General features: G+C 40.3%; 1 protein-coding gene across 6 annotated transcripts in view; it reads left to right on the top strand.

Moving 5' to 3' along the window:
• Positions 1-19,518, top strand: part of WDFY3 (WD repeat and FYVE domain containing 3) — a 186,763-nt gene that overhangs the window by 31,841 nt on the left and 135,404 nt on the right. For 5 of the 6 annotated variants that reach the window (XM_049815166.1, XM_049815168.1, XM_049815164.1 and 2 more), the window contains exon 2: positions 7,709-7,803. The exons of the other annotated variant lie outside the window; for it this stretch is intronic. The gene's annotated coding sequence lies outside the window, so the exon portion shown is untranslated. The remainder of the gene's footprint in view (positions 1-7,708; positions 7,804-19,518) is intronic. 6 annotated transcript variants of the gene reach the window in all.

The following is a 19,518-nucleotide window of genomic DNA, read 5'->3' as shown; positions in this document are numbered from 1 at the left end:
GTCAAGCACTGGTGTTGGTGTTGGTTTCTCAAAGAGTTAATGAGATTTCCACCCTTGGAGATGCTCAGAACTCACCCAGACCTCTGAGCAACCTGATCTAAGCTGACCCTGTGCTGAGCAAAGGGTAGGCCACGTGACCTTCATAAACGCCTTCCAGCCTATATCATTCTGTACCTACATGTAAACAACATCCAGTGTTTCTAGGATAGGAATCACAGTGCTGTAACATTAAGACCCAATTACTTAATTGGAAAATCTCTATGTAAAAAGATAATGCTTCTTAGCAAGCAATTAATAAAATTTTATGTCACAGGTAACCTGCAAGTCAGTTCAGCCTATCTATGTAGAGAACATCTTGAGATTAATGCTGACAGATAGTGATTTATTTCTACAAGAAGCACATTTCTTTTCAGTGAAGAGCAGAACACTGTTTATGGGTGATTGTGGATTAATGCATCCTTGGCAAAGACTTTTGTAGATTGAGGATTGAGTACAGTAGATGAGAATATTCTGAAGACAACTTGAAATAAATTTTACTAACCTATTTAAATGCACATGATTTTGATGGTTCATTTGGAGGGGGAATTAACATTTAGTTCCATTTGGAGCATCAACTTATGCTTTGATAATATCTACTATTATGTTGTCCTGGTTTTGGCTGGGATAGAGTTAATTTTCTTTCTAGTAGCTGGTATAGTGTTATGTTTTGGGTTCAGTATGAGAAGAATGTTGATAACACACTGGTGTTTTCAGTTGTTACTAAGTCAAGGACTTTTCAGCTTCTCATGCCCAGCCAGCAAGAAGGCTGGAGGGGCACAAGAAGTTGGGAGGGGACACAGCCAGGACACCTGACCCAAACTGGCCAAAGGGGTATTCCATACCATGTGATGTCATGTCCAGTATATAAACTGGGGGGAGTTGGCTGAGGAGGGGGGTGGATTGCCGCTCAGGAACTAACTGGGCATCAGTCAGCAAGTGGTGAGCAATTGCATTGTGCATCTCTTGCTTTGTATATTCTAATTCTTTTATTATTGTTATTGTTCTTTATTATTATCACCATTATTGTTATCAGCAGCAGCATTATTTTCTTCCTTTCTGTCCTATTAAACTGTCTTTATCTCAACCCACGAGTTTTACTTTTTTCAATTTTCTCCCCCATTCCACTGGGTGGAGGGGGAAGCGAGTGAGAGGCTGTGTGGTGCTTAGTTGCCAGCTGGGGTTAAACCATGACACATGCAAATTTAATTAGGAAGTAATTAAAGAGTGAAGTAACATCAGGCATGTAGGATAATTTTCTTGTTCCTTTTTCAGTCTAATTTTGGCCTTGACTTAACATAAAAGCACAGTTTATGGAGCACGTTTTTTCAGTGGCGTAGAAATCGGGGGTTGCGTTGAGTCTTCCTGACTCTTCCAAATGACTGCGGCAACACTGAAGCAAGACTTGGGCTCTCCAACACAGTTTGCCTGCAGTAAATGAGACTAGATTTAATTCCTTGACTTTCATTGTCTTGCTTTAAAAAAAGCTTGAGTTGTTGGTGTTCAACTTCCCTTGCTTTTAAATTCTACCCAGTGCCAAATTGTTGAAGTTCTTTTCTGGTGTTCTGCCTCTCTGTGTATAGGATGCTTCTGGAGGAGATGTGAATGCAGTTGCAGCTCGAGCAGTTTCTCTAGGGTGATGTCTCCTTTTATTGTACCTGGTTGGCACTTTGCATATGTATCTTCTCAGGGCTTTGCTATGTTGAGAAGAATCTGGCTGAAATGCAACCCATTAAAGACTAGACTCTTTCAGAGTAAGAAGGGACTATTGTCTGAAAGGCACTGGAGCACATGTTGCTCGAGATATCTGTCAAGGGTTCTGTAGTTTCATTGCTTATAGCTCTACTAAGTATCTAGTATCTAGTAAGGTAGCTGTAATGATCTGTCATTATGACCCCTTTTGTAAGGGTCTTCCCCTTTCCTGTTGAGTGTGAAGGTGTCTATGTTTTGAGGGTTGGCATGGGACATGGCACGTTGTCTCACAGAGTGGGATATCTTCCTTTCTACCCCCTCCCCCTTTCCCCACACCCCTCTTTCTTCATCCCCCCTTTTTCCCCTCCTTTAGGTATTGCCTAAATTTGTATTTATTTCTCACATTCTATGTACAGCAGAAATAGTGTGAATTCAGATATCAGCTCTTGCTGGTATATGGTCCTGATCTCTTGCCTCAACTGGCTAAAGATGGGCTTTGTCTTCATGTCCCTTGTAGTGCATCTGGAAGTGCACCAGTGATATAGAGAACGTGTGCTAAGCACACATCTCTACTTAGAAAAGGCAGAAATTGAACTTGGGTCACTTAATGTTTATAATCCCTTTGATTTCTTTCAGTTAGAAGTAGGATCTTATCTCTGTCAAACATGGAATAAGTACTAGCACTCAATTACTGTAATTCCTAGCAACAACTGTTTTGGGCTTCAACATCAATGCCTTGTTCAGCTCCCACTGATGTGCGTTTTCTTTGTATGTAATGTCTTCCTTGACTTCTTTCTGATATAACATGTAAGTAACTTTGCAAAACATGAAAACAGGTAGGAAAATGGCTGGTTAGGTCTGAATAGTTTTCTCTTGAATACCTGTGGTGTGTAGCACAGAAGAAACCTGATGCTGTTTTAGGGCTTTCATTTTTTTAATATTCTGTGGCACCAGTATGGTATGTGTAAACTTGATAAACATAGTTTATCTACAGGGGAATACTTGCAAAATATCTTAAATGAGGGGAATGCAGTTGAGTTGGAAGTCTGCATAGCATTTGTATTTCTTTTTCAGAAATGAGATGTACAAAAAAGCAGATTTTTATGGTGTTACTTCATCAATTTGCTGCTTTGCAGGAACCAATTGGTTTGTCATTGCTGAGACTTGTTACTCAGCACTTTTTGTGGGATGGCTGGTAAGGGTAGCAATCAAATTCTATTTGATTTGTTAAACTGTAGAAACAGTGCCTAGAAGTACTGAGATACTCAGTCAAAATAAAAATAGACACCTAACAAAACCCCTGGTGGAATACCTGGTGGGATGCAGGAGTGCAAACGTTTTATTTTGGAGCAAGCAAATTACTTAAATGACAAGGTCAAAGAAGTAATGGCAGCTAAGAGAAATTATTCAGATCATACATACATAGTATTAGAAATTGATTTAAACTTATCAGCATCAATTCTGAAGAAGAATGTTTGGATAAGCAGTAGTCAAATTTCAGTTGACTGAGTATTGTTTATCTTAACAAAAAATGTTTATAATAAAAAAGTGCATTTATTATAATATATATATTGACCCAGTGTATTATGCAGTTAAAAAAACCAAAAAGCTTTTATTTATCTGATGGAAAAATATTTTTTATAATCTTATGTAATTATACAAAATACATAAATAAACTCTTCCAGAAATGCCTGTAGACTGGGATTTGTCTGAAAAAGAAAATGTCTGTTAAACTTGGTGGTAACAGCTGTGAAGTGTCACTTAGTTTTTTATTGGTCATGCTCAAGCTGGCCAACCTAATACTATGTTTTTAAAAAATAGTTGCAAATGACATGTTCTAACTCTGAACCAAAGGAGGCCCTTCAGTGCAGCAGGGAGCTTTATGTAAGCCATGGGTGGGGGTGTTTTTGGTGACTGAAACTTGTTTTCTGAATGACACTTGATTTCTGGAAAATAATAGATGTGGCTGCTGCCAGAGTTCAGTGGTGGGTCATGAAAATGAAGTGACTCAATGCTGGGAGCCAGCAGCATGGCTTCTCAGTTGTGCTGGCATCTGCTGAATCACACGCTGTACATGACACTTGTACATCAGTGCAGATGTATTCTGGTGGATGAGAAATCATGAAGGTATTTGTTTTGCACAGCAAGTGGAAACACGGCAACTCTTTTATGTTTGTTACTTGTCTTTTACTTTTTCATGAGGTAATTGCCACTTGATATGCTTCTGGAATGGTCATGAGAAGACACCTAATACAAAATGGGTACTTTGGTTCTTTGCTATGCTTCTCTTCTATTATGGGTTTCAGCAGCCTCTGGATAGTGTGGTATCTGCAGGTGGGAAAGCCATTAGCCAGAGAGCAAGGTGCTACATGTCTTCTCACTGCATGTCTGGAAAGTTGCAGTCTGCCCTTTCTGCACCCTTTCAGTGGACAGAGATGGGTAAGGAAGCCTGTAGGCAGTGCAGCCATGGAGTTCCTTATGTGCCTGCGTGCCACCAGGAGGTCCATTGTCCCTGTGGAGGGTCAGGAGCCTAGGTCAGATGAAGAGAGGGTGAATGGCCCAAGAAATCTTCTAGGAAAGGTAAATTTTGTGTATTGATTGTTTGGAAAACATAGATCCTTTCCTCAGGCACGAAAAGGAAGGGGTTTATTTTCAGTGTTTAACATACCAGTATATTTCCCAGAGGCATTTCTCCTTTACAGCAAAGACTCAATTAAGTGGGAGGTAACCAAGCTATGCCACCCCCTTGGCACTGACCAGAAAGGGTTGTCCTTTCTCAGAACTTGCAGCAGGGGTTTTGTCCAAGTGTAGCATAGTTGGAGGACATATGCTGTCTGCCATTACTGCTTGGGATGCTTCCGAGCCTTCAGTGGGCTGGGGGATGCAGGAGACTGGTGTTGCTTGAACTGTCTTGGGTGCTTCCAGAGTTTTGCTGTTTGTGACCAATGGGTTCAAAACTAAGCTTTTTTGTTACTTAGCTTAGTTATATTTCTTTGGAGGATGTCAGTCTTCCGGGATATTCAAGGTTGAAAACTTCCTTTTTCTCATTGCTATAGTATAGAAGAGGTGTGCTATTGGCTTTGCAGCCACTTCTGGTCACTCAGCTGATAACCACAGGGAGAATTTAAACTTGGGCAATACTGAAAATTGGTTGATGTAAGTAGAGTTAGAGTGGTTTGGTTTTGGCACCAAGGAAGGCTTTAGATCTTGTTAACTATATTTAAACAGCACCTCCTGTCCTGCCTCGTGTTAATTGGTTTTGAGATTGCGAGTCAAAACAACTCATTTTGTGCAGATGCTTTTGATGAAGTATTTCTCAAGCCATTATGACCCTAACAAACTTAAAATAAGGAATTAGGGTAAATGTGGGGGAATCAAGACTTAGAGACAAGGCATTCCAGGTGTACTGTGGGAATATAGATAAACTAGGTGGTTCAGGTCCCAAAAGACCAGGTTGGAGGCATGGTTCCTTGGTGCTCCCACAATGTTCATTCTTGTTACTGTAGCTAGTTTCTGTTAGACCAAGTAAAGAAAGTATATGAAAGAAGGTTGCAAGCCGTCTTCAGGGTTTCACTTCCTCAGGGTGTTTTTTACAATTTTGGCTCGAGAAGATGCTGATACTACCCTTTGACTTCTGCTCAAGTAAGCTTGTGGGTTTTGAGTACTTGCAGTGTAACTGGTCATTTGAGCTTTGCAAATATAGTAAGTGTTAATTAAGTTTGGCTTAATTGCAGTCTGATCTGATTTGGAACCCCTACCTGAGACTTCCATTGTCTGTATTTAAAAATAAAAATCTATCGTTTTGAACCTGAGAGGTTGTTGGTGATACAATAAAATTCTTAATAGAGTGAAATGTAGTTGAAGGGAGCAGAAACTACAATTCCCTATTTGTGTTGAGGTTTACTGCCAAGCTAGTCCCAGTAACTGTTCCTATCACAAAAGGGCCATTTGTTTATCCTCTTAGTTTAAATATTTAACTTGCTTCTGTAGAGGTAAAAATAAAAGTGCTCACCCTACTGCTTGCATTTCTGAGTTTCGCGGTCCAGTTTCTACGGTTTCAAGTGCTGTGCACACAGAGTATTTGGTACTGGCTGCTGACTCATTATTTTTCCCCACGAACAGTTGCATGACGATGAGATGGAAGTGAGGGGACACAAGATGGGTAGAAGTGGAGGATGAAGGCTTGCCAAGGGCACGTCGTGTTGAATAAGGGGAGGATACTGTAGGGTGGTTCCCTGGGCTTGATGATTCTGCGTGGCAGCACGGGCCTGCGGTATGTCACCCAGACCTGGTATGAACCTGGAGTTTCGCACTGGCAAAGCAGCATCTAAGATACCGCATATGATATGCATCATGGGCATGGATGCAGCAACACATGAGGCTGGATTCTAGGATATCTGCTGGTTCGAGTTTATCTAGCTTATTTTAGTTAGGGTGACCACAGCAGGTAGGTCGCTGGAGCTAATCTCCTGAGAAAATAATTGTAAGCGGATGCTGTGTGGCCTGTGGGTGGGAGAGGTGGGTGAGTTGGAGTAGCAAAGATGCTGTTGAGAATGCTAGTGGGGTGAGCACATGAAGTGCCTGTGTGGAGGGATCCCTCTAGAAATCAAACTTGCTAGCCTGTCATCCTGTGTACTGCGGGGCGTTGGTATATTTTTTCTAGTTTGTTGCTCAGATTGCCTTTACCAATTTCCTAGATTAAAACACCAGTGTTCTTTCTAAAAGCAGGCTTCACTCAACAAGCAAGGGCCCTTAGTCTTACAACAAAATAAACATAGTTTAAAACCTCCCGAGAGTCTCAAATGGTGTACTTTGTTAATTGACTTCACTTCCCTGTCCCAGGAGTAGCAGAGGATTTTATGGTCATGGAGGATGGAGTTAGAAGGCAACTTCTTGCTTTAGCTGTTAATGCTGAACTCTTGCACTTGCCGGTGCATTACTTAAGTGTTTAGTGCATGCAACAACATTGTAAGAAAATGTTTTATTATTATTAAGCGCTGCAACATCTCCCTGAGCAAGTTTGTCATGTTAGTGCCATCTCTCTCACAAAGCCTTTCTAAGGTACCTGATACTATGCTGCCTTTTTTTGTCCTGTGTCGATTCCACCCCCCCCCCCCCAAATCTTCCCTGCTCCTTTTAATATACAAAATAATAAAACAACAAACAATGTGAATTGTATTATAAAGCTTACCCAGTTACTTTAGGCATGCCTGTACTGCATAGTGCACTGTAGTGTAGGAACACCTGAACTACCACTAGTGCCGATGGGAATGAGAGGTAAAATAATGGTCTGCCATCTCATGGCTAATTAACCGAGGTGCAGCATTTCACTGAAGTACTAGTTGTTTGCCAGGTCCAACAGCGAATAGTGCTGTTTTTGCTGCCTCTGCCACCTGCCTTGGGTTAGCTGGAGAATCTCATCGTGATGGATTTGTGGAGTCATGCTGAAGTGAGCTCAAACTCAGTGCCCCTTGTTGGCTTGTGTGTGTCCACTTGCAAATTTAAGATAAGCATTTTATAACTCTGAAAAAAGAGGCAGAAAAACTAGGGGAGAGGCCAGGGAAAGCTACGCACATTCAGTAGCTTCACTGTTGCTCAGCTGGGTTGGGGTCAATGCAGCTTAGTTCTTACTGCCGTGCTGTAATGATGAGAAATCACTTAGTTCCTCGGAGGGATGCAGTTGCTGATCACAGGCTGTCAGTGCATTAATTACTGGGCTTGCACTTTATAGTAACTCATGTAGTAATTCATGTGCTCTCAGTGAGTATCATTTAATTGGGAAGACAATGCTTGTTTAAGCTTAATGCTGTGTGTCGATTTCTTGTTTGCTACAACTCCTTTTCCAGGAATTATTTAAAAGATTTCTTAGGTTTGTGAAAGTTCAGTTGTCATAGGAGTGACTGCTCTTCCCTTCCATTTCAAAACTGTGATTTTATTGTCACATTTATATTCTAACCTTTTTCCCTTTTACTTTACCTAGTGAAAGAACAGCTTTGGTGTTGAAGAGAAACCTCAGAAAGGAATGGGCCCTGTTTTCTTGAAGCTGTTTGCCCTGATGCCAAGAATGCTGTAGAGGTTAGTGATGTGGATGCTTAAGAGCTTTTGTAGAAATTGCCTTTTGATTTGTAATTGGTGCACATTTCAATAAATTCTGTGTGAAGCAGTTCATTTGCCTGTCACAGAGAGTTAATTCAGGCACTGTCAGAACGTGGTCAGTTTAAAATCACTCTACCCAAACAAAATTTAGGGTTTTGTTTGTCTGTGTAGATGCTGTAGAAATACATAGCTGGGTGTTCACAGAAGGTTGTGTGGTGTGATGCATGCTCAGAGTCAAGCTGCGTTAAATGTGGAGGTTTTCTTTGATAGGCTTAAAAAAAAAAAAGAGGTGAGAATGATCATAATAAATGAGATCATAACACATGATTTTTTTTTTGAGTTTTTCAAGTCTCTTATTTTTACTTTGAGAGAATAATACTCCTGCTTTTCAGTAGAATGACAGGCTACGAGAGGTCCATTCTGTATCCACACAAAGGTAATGTTATCTCCACTTTTGCCTCGAGTGACTTGCATTTCAGTTTTGTATTCTAGTTTCTTTGGATTATGTACAAGCTGGGTAGACTGCTTGCTGTGAGTGTTTCTCCCAGTAGCTGTATAGTCCTACTACAAATATTATGGCCTACAAGAGGCAGCTTCTTGCAAGTAGAATATTCAGTCTAGTCTACTTTTGCATTTTTTGTGAAGCTAAAGAAGATTAAGTGGCTTTATCACCGGATTGATTTCTTCTTGACTAGTGAAGTCAAAAAAGCTCATATAACTATGAAATTCAGTAGTGCTTTGTTTTGCTGATGAAAAATGAATGTAGCAAGTAAAATCTGATGGGGCGGGCGGGGGGGGGGGGGGGTAGAAGAGGTAGGCATGTTGAAGTGCTTCTAAGCAACTGAATTTCCATAGCAGCAGTTGAGTTAAAATCTATTAAACCTGCCTGGTTACTGTAAAGGATGTCTAATCTTTGTTAGCTTACTTTAAAAGCATAGCTGTGTGTGGTGTAGCTACTGAATAGTAATGTCCAAGCTTTGTTAGGACAGCCTTTAACATATAGAGCCTTTTGGAGAAAAAAAAACACACAACACGGTGGAAAAAATGCTGCAATGCATCACAGACACAGAAAGTGAAGGGTTGATCCAGTGGAAAAAGACCCCTTACTACAAGGAAATGCTAGTTGATATAGCTCTGTGGCATGTAGTGCTTAACAACTGTTCTTGTAAGTGGTGCCATTTCTTATGGAGAGCTTTAGTTATTCATATGTTAACACCATCTTTATCTTATCTGCTATAAAACTGAGGGTTGTAAAATGTTCAAGGGGAGGTATCACTTTAACAAAAGCACACAAAGACAAAACCCCCAAAACACATCCTTCCGTATGAAATCCTGCATTCCAACATCAGTGCTTTCATTCTAGCTCTGTGCTGCTGCTTTAGTCTCCAATGTTTTATTCATTAACAAAAAAAAATTAATTCTGTCCACAAGGGGTCTGATAGAAATATACCGTTTTTTACTTTCATAGAAAATACCTTGCTCCCTTTAACCTATTGTGTTTAGATTTTTTTTTTTAAATATATTCTACTTTATGGGGAATAAAAAAAGATGAAGGGCTTTTCTCTCTTGTTAGTCTCACTCTTGACTTAGTAAAAGCAATCTGACAAGCAGACTGTTGAATGCGGACTGTTTTGTGAATCTGTGAAGACTGTTTTATTAGTATCATGATCTGCTGTTCAGATACTTATGTAGGAAATACTTCCTTGGCACTTTATGCATCCTGTTCTTCCAGTTCCAAGGACATGCAAGAACTGGCAGAGCTTATTAGCTTGGGTTTAGTGCTGCTGTCGTTATATTCCTTTCTGACCTGAGCCTGCTGTATTTGACTTGGTTGGACTCTCTGTGGGGCCATGTTGAGTTTCTTTCCAGCTGTGGCATGACTTGTCTGCAGCTACATGGACAATAGTAAAAGTCGTGATGCAGTTTATAAACACATAGAAGATAATGAGATAAGGGAAGACAGCCAACCAACATGAATTTGTCAAGGAGGAGGTTATATCAAGCCAATTAGTTTGCTTCCTTGACAGACGAATTGGATTCATAAGGTAGGGAGGGATAGAAGTGATACAACTTGAAGTGTATAAGGTTTTGAAGGTTCATTTGAATGTAATACATGTAGTGATTTTCTTTTTTAAATGGGATCTTCCTTAAATCACTGTACTGCAGGAGCAAAATTTATTAAAAATGGTTCAGAGGAGTATTTAACAGCGATTCAGGATCACCTGGAAAGGCATTTGAAGTAGGCTTCCTTACTAGCTTGCTGTGCCTGGATTTATCAATAATGGCATCCATGATTTAGGTGGTGGAGTAGAGTCTGCTTACAAAATGTGCAGAGGATGCCAGTTTGGGAGTAGGCGGTATGGGCACCACCAAGAGTTTATATTAAGGTGTTTGACTTTGTAATTGGAGTAAGTTAAGTGTTTGCATGTGTTCGTTTGACCTGACTCACACAATATTTATTGGCTATACCATAGTAACTCAGTCAGTGTATATAACCTAAGTATATTGAGCTTACTGAGTTGGAGGGCCTCTTCGAACACTTTTGTTTGTGGTACTTTCCTATCCTTTAGTACAATTACAGCGTTGAAACCTAGTACTTGAATGGAAACTGTTGTTACCTTAAAAAATGGTGTATCTGGATTTGAGGTTTTAGGACACCACAGAGTTACACATGTGGAAGGTTAGCAACGCTCTTGGAAAGTCCCAGGGTTTTTTTCTTGTGCCGGAGGGGAACAGGAGGTTAGGCAAGGTGGAATAGGCAGCTGCTCTTGCAGGCTTCTAGCAGTGTCTCCTCCCTGTCTTTCCACCGATGGCATAGCAACAGATCCAGTTAGGCAGCTGACAGTAGGGCTGCCTCCCTCTGTTTGGTCACTGTAATGCAGCTAAAGCAGCTTGCCTGGACTCTGAAAGCAGGCTGCTCCTGCAGCCCCTCATTTTGCATTTCTGTGTGCACAGTCCAAAACATATGCTGCTGTCTAAGTGGTTGTGTGAGGTTCGGGGTGGGGGGGTGGGGGTGCGGGGAGAAGCAGTGCTTGAGGTGTTCATGATGTGGATTATTATTTGGCTTGTTGAAGATATACATGAGGCAAAAATAACTTTTGTATTCTTTCTGCTAGGTTGCTGGAGGAGATATCAGTGCTTCCCTCAGCACCTCAAGCCTTTTTTCCTTTCAGGACTTCGGTCTAATGTTTGTTTATTTGTAGTAGTTCCTTTAGTCTGCCATAGAGAGAAAAAGTATGAGTAGGGAGAAGTGACCACATGTAAGAGCTTTTGTGGAATAAGATATGAAATATGGGAGTAATTGTCGTCTGGGATAGTGTTAGAGAAGTCTGACATACTGTGGTGTTTTAAGCTACCTGTGATAGAAAGGGATGTTTGTGTGCTGTGCTTTTGCGTACACAGTGCACTCCCCATAGTTGTCAGGTTATTGTGAAAGATTAATTTGCTGGCTTCCTTGGGGTAAGCACCAATATTTTACACTGGATCAATAATTTTTGCTAGTGATAGATTAACGCCTGAAACTGCCTTTGACATGTTCCTGTCTGTTGGTGATGCCATAGTCTCTTATGGATGTGAAACATAGCGAGGGAAAAAATTCTCTCTATTGAGGTTAATTCTGTGGAGATGCTGCTCTCTGGTTCTGTAATCCCTACTGTTGTTTTCCTGACTTCTTGGAGTATGGCTCTTGCTCTTTGGTATCCTAGCAAATGTTTTTCTAGCAAAACTACAAATTAAGTTGATAATACATACACTTTAGCAGCAGAGACCTGGTGCGCCAGTGGTGTAATTGGAATAGCAAAAATGCTGTGAATGTTTTTGTGCCCCATCTTACATCCACAATAGAGAGTACTGGAAGAGCTACTACTACTGGTAAGTGATAGCCTGTGAAAGACAAGCCTTAGGCAGTCCCATGGAAAGACTCTAGGTCCCATGCATTGAAACAAACTGGAGGCTCAGTAAACCTAGGTTTAGAGCTTTCTCTTGTTTGATTATAACTTCAAAAAGCTGCCTGGGAGAAATCTCAAAGACATGTTCCTGTAGATTGAGGAATAACTGTTCAAAGTGGTGGAAGAAAAAAAAACAACAGAAAAGTTAAAAGTTGGGAAAACCTACCTACCTTGCATCTGATCTAGATTCTGCTAAGAAGTGTCTCTTGTACTCCTTTTATTTTTCCAGAATAATTAGTTCTATTGTAACTGAAATGTAAACAAATTTACTTTTCTATGAGATAAGTAGGAAAAATGCTGTCTTACAAATTCATTTGTAAGCTGTGATACATCATTCTCATTTGCAGTGACTGTGTTGCAGACCAGATGTCTTTATGCAGTTTTTCATCTCATTTGGCTGCTTGTGTGATTCTGATTTATTTTTGTAAAGCAGCTGTTATCAGTTATTGTGGCCTGGGTATTGTAAGGCAGAAGGAGGAATCCCTTCCCTTCAGCTTCGCAGTTCCTCCCCGCATCCCTGTGCTTGCCAGGAGGGACCAGCTGTGCTCCACAATCAAACCAGCCTGAGCGCTGGTACAGCCGGCGCTGGGGGATGGCGGCGCAAAGCTCCGGAGGTCCTCCTGACTGCCGGAAGGATGTTTACTAGCGATGCGCTGGCAGTGGCTTGTAGGCAGAGGACCTTGCCATCTCCTATTAGTAATATCTTACGAGGAGAGGATTTGGAAACTACGATGCTTGCACTGAACTTTAAGAATTCGAGGTAGGATGAGACCTAAATTAATACAAACTACTCGTATTTCTTAGCATGCTACTCCCTCCCCTCTCCCCCCCCCCCCTTTAATTTCATTACTAGCTTCTGTGAAGTTGTACTTCTTCTTGTCAGATTCTTCTGGGGTTGTACTTGCTGTTATAACAATGAACTGAACCAAATGACAAGCTGAGATTTAGTCAAAATATAGTGATATTTTGAATGATGTAAGTAATGCAACTGTACATAATTATCTGTGTTTTGGATGTTGCTGTACAAAAATAAGTGAAAAATAGGTAGATTACATTTGTCATTCCACCTAAGGGAGAAAATAATTGATTTTAGTTTGTCATTTGCGTAGTTTTCAAAATACAGCTAATACAAGCCTGTTCTCAAGTGCGGTAGTTCTGCTGTTGAAGCAAGCTTGTTATCGACTTACATTAGACAACGTTCTTGGAAATGTAACAAAGTTGGAGAAGAACCCAGCATATTAAAATTGTAATTTGCCTGTCTCTGAATGCTCTAGGCTTGATTTTTTTCTCTTTTGAATAAGAGAAGCTCACTTTTGGGGGATTTCTAGCTATCCTATTTAATCTTGCAGTATATTGCGTAAAGTTCTGTCGAGAAAGCATTTATTTACTGTGAAACACAACTTTCATTTTGGCATTATTGCCAGGCAGGAGTAGAACATGGGTAATGGAGAGGAAAACAAAAATAGTTTTGAAAGTAGTTGTTGTAAATAATACATATGCCAACCCCATAACTGACAGTAAAAAGTAAGCTAAATAGGTATGGATTTTTGAAAATTTGCTTTGTTCCTGTATGAGGCACACCAGCTTTAATGTCCAAGAATATCTACACCCACTCTGGTCATTTATTAAGTGTGCTACTGAACACCAGAAAAAAATTTTCAGCACTGCTAAATGCTTGATTGAAGAATTGGGGAGAACTGGAAGAATGCATTCACTTGAGCAATTAATATTGCTTTAAAAGTCTGCAATTTTAGTCGTCTTTGTAGGTTTGTGTTTGTGTTGTTTCAGTTTGGGGTTTGTTTGTTGTGGTTTTTTCTTTTCTTTTTTTTTTCTATTTAATCTTTTATCTGACACATTAGCTGCTGGGGGATGGAAATCTTGTGGCTCTGATGGGGTCCTTCTAAATCAGAACTGTATTCTGCCTTTGTTCTGTCCCAGTCTTCCTCTGCAAGCCTGGTAGCTCTCTTGACAGACTCTACCCGGTCATCTGGGAGCAGCAGTGTCTTTTGTGTGTTAGTGGGGAGCTAGAGCTGTTTTCTGTAAGGAAGGATTCACAATCAGCTATTTTTGTCTTTACTTTTCACTCCCTGCAAGGCTCCTGAGAAGTGTCCCCATGTGCAATGTGGAGAAGCTGTTTCCAAAGCCAGGGCTGGAATCCCAAGGTGAAGCCTAGCTCTGCCTCAAGTTCACAGGGCACAGTGTGGTGTTTGAAGGCTGCAGACTGACCCTTCTCAGTCTCATCTTCAATTGGTGACAATTATCCCCAGAGGATCTTCTGCCACCCAAGAGAGGGGGTGGGGGAGGAGGAGGAGGAGTAGAAGAGAGGGAAGGTGAGAAGGAAAGGCAGTACTTTCCCCCTATCGTTACAATACTTGCTTAGTGACATGAAACATAGGAATCTTTACTGGTTTTCCCAGTGGCAATGCATCCTGCTGGAGCAGTGAAGCTGGTGAAGGGTCTAGAGAACAAGTCTTATGAGGAGTGGCTGCGGGAACTGGGGCTATTTCGTCTGGAGAAGAGGAGGCTGAGGGGAGACCTTACGGCTCTCTACAACTACCTGCAAGGAGGTTGTAGCGAGGTGGGTGTCAGTCTCGTCTCCAAAGTAACAAGTGATAGGACAAGAGGAAACAGCCTCAAGTTGCACCGGGGGAGGTTTAGATTGGCTAGTAGGAAAAATTTCTTCACCAAAAGGGTTGTCAAGCATTGAAACAGGCTGCCCGGGGAAGTGGTTGAGTCACCATCCCTGGAGGTATTTAAAAGACACGTAGATGTGGCGCTTAGGGACTTGGTTTAGTGGTAGACTTGGCAGTGTTAGGTTAACTGTTGGACTCTGATCTGAAAGGGTCTTTTCCAACCTAAATGATTCTATGATTCTGTGCTGTATGGTGTGCAGCACTTGGGTCCAGTGGAGCTCAGTGGATGTCTTTATGCCTTCCTAGTTTCAGTGTAGGGGAACCTCATCTAAGAAAAGTCAGTTCAAGAGTAGTCCATTAAATGCCATTGTCTGTGGCGCCCGGCTTCCACATGGTGTTCACAGAGGGGCCTTTGCGTGGGGGTGTGTAGGGGGTGGTCAGGTTCAACAGCTTCCTGTTGGGTGCAAACACACAGTGGAATAATGCAGTAGTTGGAAGAGATCTGTTATTGTTTAAAAGGCAGTGGTGATGTGTACTGCTTTTCCATACGTATCTGGTCTGAATTGCTAATTAGAAGGTCTTGGGCTGTTTCGTTTTGTTTTGCACTTAGGAATACTATGAACATGCAACTTGAAAGAGGTTGTGATCATTCGCCCTTACTTACTTCCTGTTGCTTCAGAAATAAGCATTTGTGCCCAGGGTTTAATGCTGATACGCTGCTGTTGCACTCTTTCTGACTAGGTGGTAGCAGAGAGAGGAATTTTATTGCATCAGCCAAGCATGTGCTGGTAGGATCATTATTTTGTTTTTCTTATCCAGGATGTTAGAAACAAGGGCAGCTCTATGGACACAAATTTTACAGGTAATGGGCTTCTACTTACTGCTCTTTTCTATGTAAATTTCCTAAAGACAGAAGAAATATTCTTCTTTTGGGTATATAAATGGCTGTTTTACATGGCTGGGGGAAGTTCATTCTTTAGATTGCTGTTGGGAAGAAAAAACACAACCACCACCACCACAACAGACGGGGACCTGCTTTGCATAATACCACACTCCTTTTAAAAAAAAATAAATCTGGTGGCTTTTTCAGCTGAATATCAGAACTGTACTTAGACTCACTATTGTCATTAATGAACGTGCTGTTTGGGACTACCGTCTTTCGTACGTGGCCTTACTGCTTAGATGTGACAGCCTGTCTCCTGTTCCAAGTTCGCAGATTTCCTTCCCCATCTTCTCCCCCACCCCACCCCCACCCCGCCGTTACTTGGAAAGGCAAACAGACTAAAGCACTCTTCCCCTTTCCTAATAATGGTTCATTGTTGTTTCTAGTAGAACAACTTTTCTAGGAAGGTTTTTTTACTTAGCTTGTTTACTGCTAATGCAAAAGCCACCCTCTGGAACAGTGTTTTTTCCCTATGCCTTTGTTGATGTCTGCATGCCAACCAAGCACACGCTTATCTCTTCAGATCCCAGATTATTTTGCTTTTTTATTTGTTTGTTGTTTTGCGTCCTGCTCCCCCCCCCCCCCCCCTTTTTTTTTTCCAGGGGCTTCTTAGCAGCATTTCCTCTCCTGAATGGCATACTTTAGTCATTGTCATGCAGTTCAGGTTGGCAAAGTAAAATTTCAGTTCTGCTCTATTCCCAACTGACTGTAACTGGCATTCTGTTTTTCCAATTAATGCAAATCAGTTTATTGAGGCCTTTTGAAAACAAAAAATCCCAAGAAAAACGGCATTCAAAGATGCTCAAGATATTTTACCATGCAACATAGCAAGAACTCACTAATTAGAATTTGCGCTCCAAAAATATTGAGGAAGCAAATAGCCCATTCTGGTTTGTTTTTGTTTTTTTAACCAGTTGTTACCTGTCTTTATAGTGTTCAGCAAACTTTTCCTGACACTGCATAGATTACTTGTTTTATAAGCTTTTGGTGTAATGTTTGATTCTGAAGAATCTTAATCAATTCCTCTATTTCAGATTATTTTGCTGAAGTGCAAATGTTTCTGAGATGTTTCAATTCTTGCAGCGTATGTTCAAAACCAGAACGATATTTCAGTACTTGCTTTTCTCCAATATGTTTTTCAGCTGTAGGTGTTAATAGCAGTATTGAGGTTTGCAGGATAATTTGAGTTTGCTTTCCTATTGTCTTGCCAGCTAGCTTGCCACCTGCAAGAGTGGCCAGTTACAAAATTCCAAATTAACACTAATCTGGTAGACATTTCTTTCCAAGAGTAATCTGCTGAGTTTATAATGTATGCCAACTGAGAACACTGAAAACCAGAATTTTTATTCCCTCAGTCTGAAACTCGTTAACTTACTAGGCACAACATTCCCATAAATGAGTGTTCCAAAAATACATGTCAGTGGAGAAATTTCTCCTATTTTTGTCATTATCTTTTGTGTCTGTGCTCCAGCCAGCTTGGACTTTCCTTCTGCCTGTCAGGATTTTTGCATTGCACACATTTTTCTCTGCTCAGTTACCGCGTCTCTCTGGTAAATAGTGTCTTTTGCGCTCCTTGAAGGAGAGGAGGACTTGTATGCCCAGAACTAGTTCAGACTTCATTGCAGTCAGGGCTGGATTGCCAGCTTGAGACCACACTGGAACAGGTCAAAGGAGTGGAAAAAATGCCATAGTGGTATGATTGCACAAGCATGAGCAAATAGTTTCTTGGAGCCTGAATGTCTATGAACAAACTTGAACGTGCTAACGCAGGTCTCTCCTTTCTAACATAATACCTATATAGAGCCACTACTTTAATCTTTACTGTAACCCATGATTAGGGTTAATGAAACAAGTTAAGATTTTTTTTTCTGGAGTAACCATTCCTCATCTCCTAAAGCAGAAAGGCTTCTTTTACACATGAAGAGTTTTATTTGGTCCTCAGCCTTGCAATGGCAATATATTTTGTCTTGCACAAATGATTTAAAACCTTCTTCTGGCATAAATAATACCTTTTTTTTTTCTTCCAACATAAGGAGATGCCGTGGAATTGAACAGTTTGAAGTACGGGATTTCAGACTTCCTTCATGGTTAGCAAATCCAAACTGGTTTTTGGAGGTGACATCTGTGTTTATATGCAGATGAGGTGATTAAAGACTTAGCATTGAAATTCGCACATGAAGCTGTGTAGAACCCAGCAGTTAAATGTGGATTTCAGGTAGGCTTAGGGATGGACTGTATTTCTTGGTCTTGTTTTGTGAAGAACCATCTATACTATTATAGATACCTCAAAGATGAGGTTTTCTGCACCTCTTAGTTGGATGTTAATGCAATATTTATTACATGCTATTTGGCTTCTGCAATGTGAAAATTACTCATGAAATTTCCCTGACCTTTTTCAAATGCCACTTTTAAACAAGTGGTGGGTGTATCTATTCAATTACCTTTTGGTTCTCGGGGTAGTGTGTGGTAGTCCAACATGCAATGAGAATTTGCCTTTCATTTTACTTGAAATAGATTTAGAGTAAAAAATGCAAAGGCAGAAACCTTAAATGAATATATGTGGTCAGTCTAAATAACCTATGTTTGAGCTTTCTGGCAGTTTGCTTTGTGGGCATTTGCAGTTCTTTATCTTGATTATCAGTTTATTACTGAGCTGAAAAATAGGAGTCCTTAAGTCTTGTTAAAGGCTTGCTTTTAGAAAAGCAGTACTGAGAATTGTGTTTGTGCTGGTGGCAGATCCTAATGTGTGCTAAATAAAGATATAGGAAGCAATTTTATCGGCATCCAGCCAAAAATCACATTCTAGATGTCATGTGGACAGTTTTGCTCCTGCAATGAAAAGGTGAAACAAGTGCTTGCTTCCTCACGTGCTCTTCTTTGCTCTTTGTAAAACTGACTTGTAGCTCCTTCCTGTTTGGTACAGCTAGGAGTTTTGAGCACTGTCCATAAATACCTATGAACAATGATTTTAGTCACATCCATTACTTCCACATGTGCATCAGTAGTCCTTCATGCTAGGTAACTGTTGTTCTGTGCTATTGCACTAAAAAATAAAGTTGAAGTAGGCCCTTGAGTTGCAAGGGCATAATGGATGGTGGGTTTGCACTTGAGATCTTAAAAGTCGTCTGTGCTTCTTGTGTATGGAAATAGAAGCAAAGAAAATTGATGCAACTTTTAACTGTGGTTTGAAGAAGCACTACATCTTGTTTTCAGCTGTGGTAGGATTTAATACTTTCTTTTACAGGCTTTATGATTTGGAGGTGGCAGAATAAATGTTTGTAGCTTGGAAATATATTGGAAGTATATTTGGAAATATATATTAAAGTATCAGAAGTAACTTTGGGAATTAAGATTTTGTAGTTATTAATTAAAGCATTATACAATGCAATGATAGGGTTATCTTCTAGACATAACCTATACACTAATAAGTCAGGAAAAAATAGGCTATATGCAGAAGTAAAAAGCAGTGCTTAATTTTCTTATTTGAACAAAATGAAGTGCAAAAACTTGATATAACTGAAGTTAATTTTCATTTAAGTTAATACTAAATAAGAAATATGTACTTTATTATTCTTTAGTGAGACAGCTTTCCTCCATCCCTGCAGCATAGGTCAAAAGTATCACTCTTACTTAATTGTTGTCCTTCTTTTTCACTGAATATAAAACATTAACCTTCAAGAGGGTACAAACCACAGGAAAACTACTCTTATCAGCACTTGCTATTATGTGTCATTATCATGAATAATTTGTGGGAAATGGACCTAGAAAGAAGACTGATAGTCCGTATTTTATATCTGTGTTTTTCTCACTAACCAGTTACTTAAGTTCTTCATATTTGTTAAAGCATTAAGAATTTTTGTTTGCAGCGATGTCAAGGCATTAAGGTCAGACTGAGCATAAGAATAGCATTTCTAATGTTGCAAGTAACAAAGGAATTGTATCTTTAAATACTCAACTGATTTGAGTTCAGAGAACAGGAAATAATGTCCTGAATTAGGATAGCAAGCCTTTTTCTTTTCTTCCTCCACTCCCCCACCCCGCTTTCTTTGGAGATGTTAAAGTGAAAAATAACTGCATTGAATTCTCCAGTTTGGACACTACCTGTGAGCTGAAAGAGACACCTCTAAGTATCTCTTCAACCTGTAGAAACAAAACATATTTCATTTGGTTA

Source organism: Accipiter gentilis, chromosome 12 (assembly GCF_929443795.1).
Source record: "Accipiter gentilis chromosome 12, bAccGen1.1, whole genome shotgun sequence".
Classification (NCBI taxonomy): domain Eukaryota; kingdom Metazoa; phylum Chordata; class Aves; order Accipitriformes; family Accipitridae; genus Astur; species Astur gentilis.
Note: the sequence above shows the minus strand (reverse complement) of the source record. Positions and strands in the feature narration are given on the sequence as shown.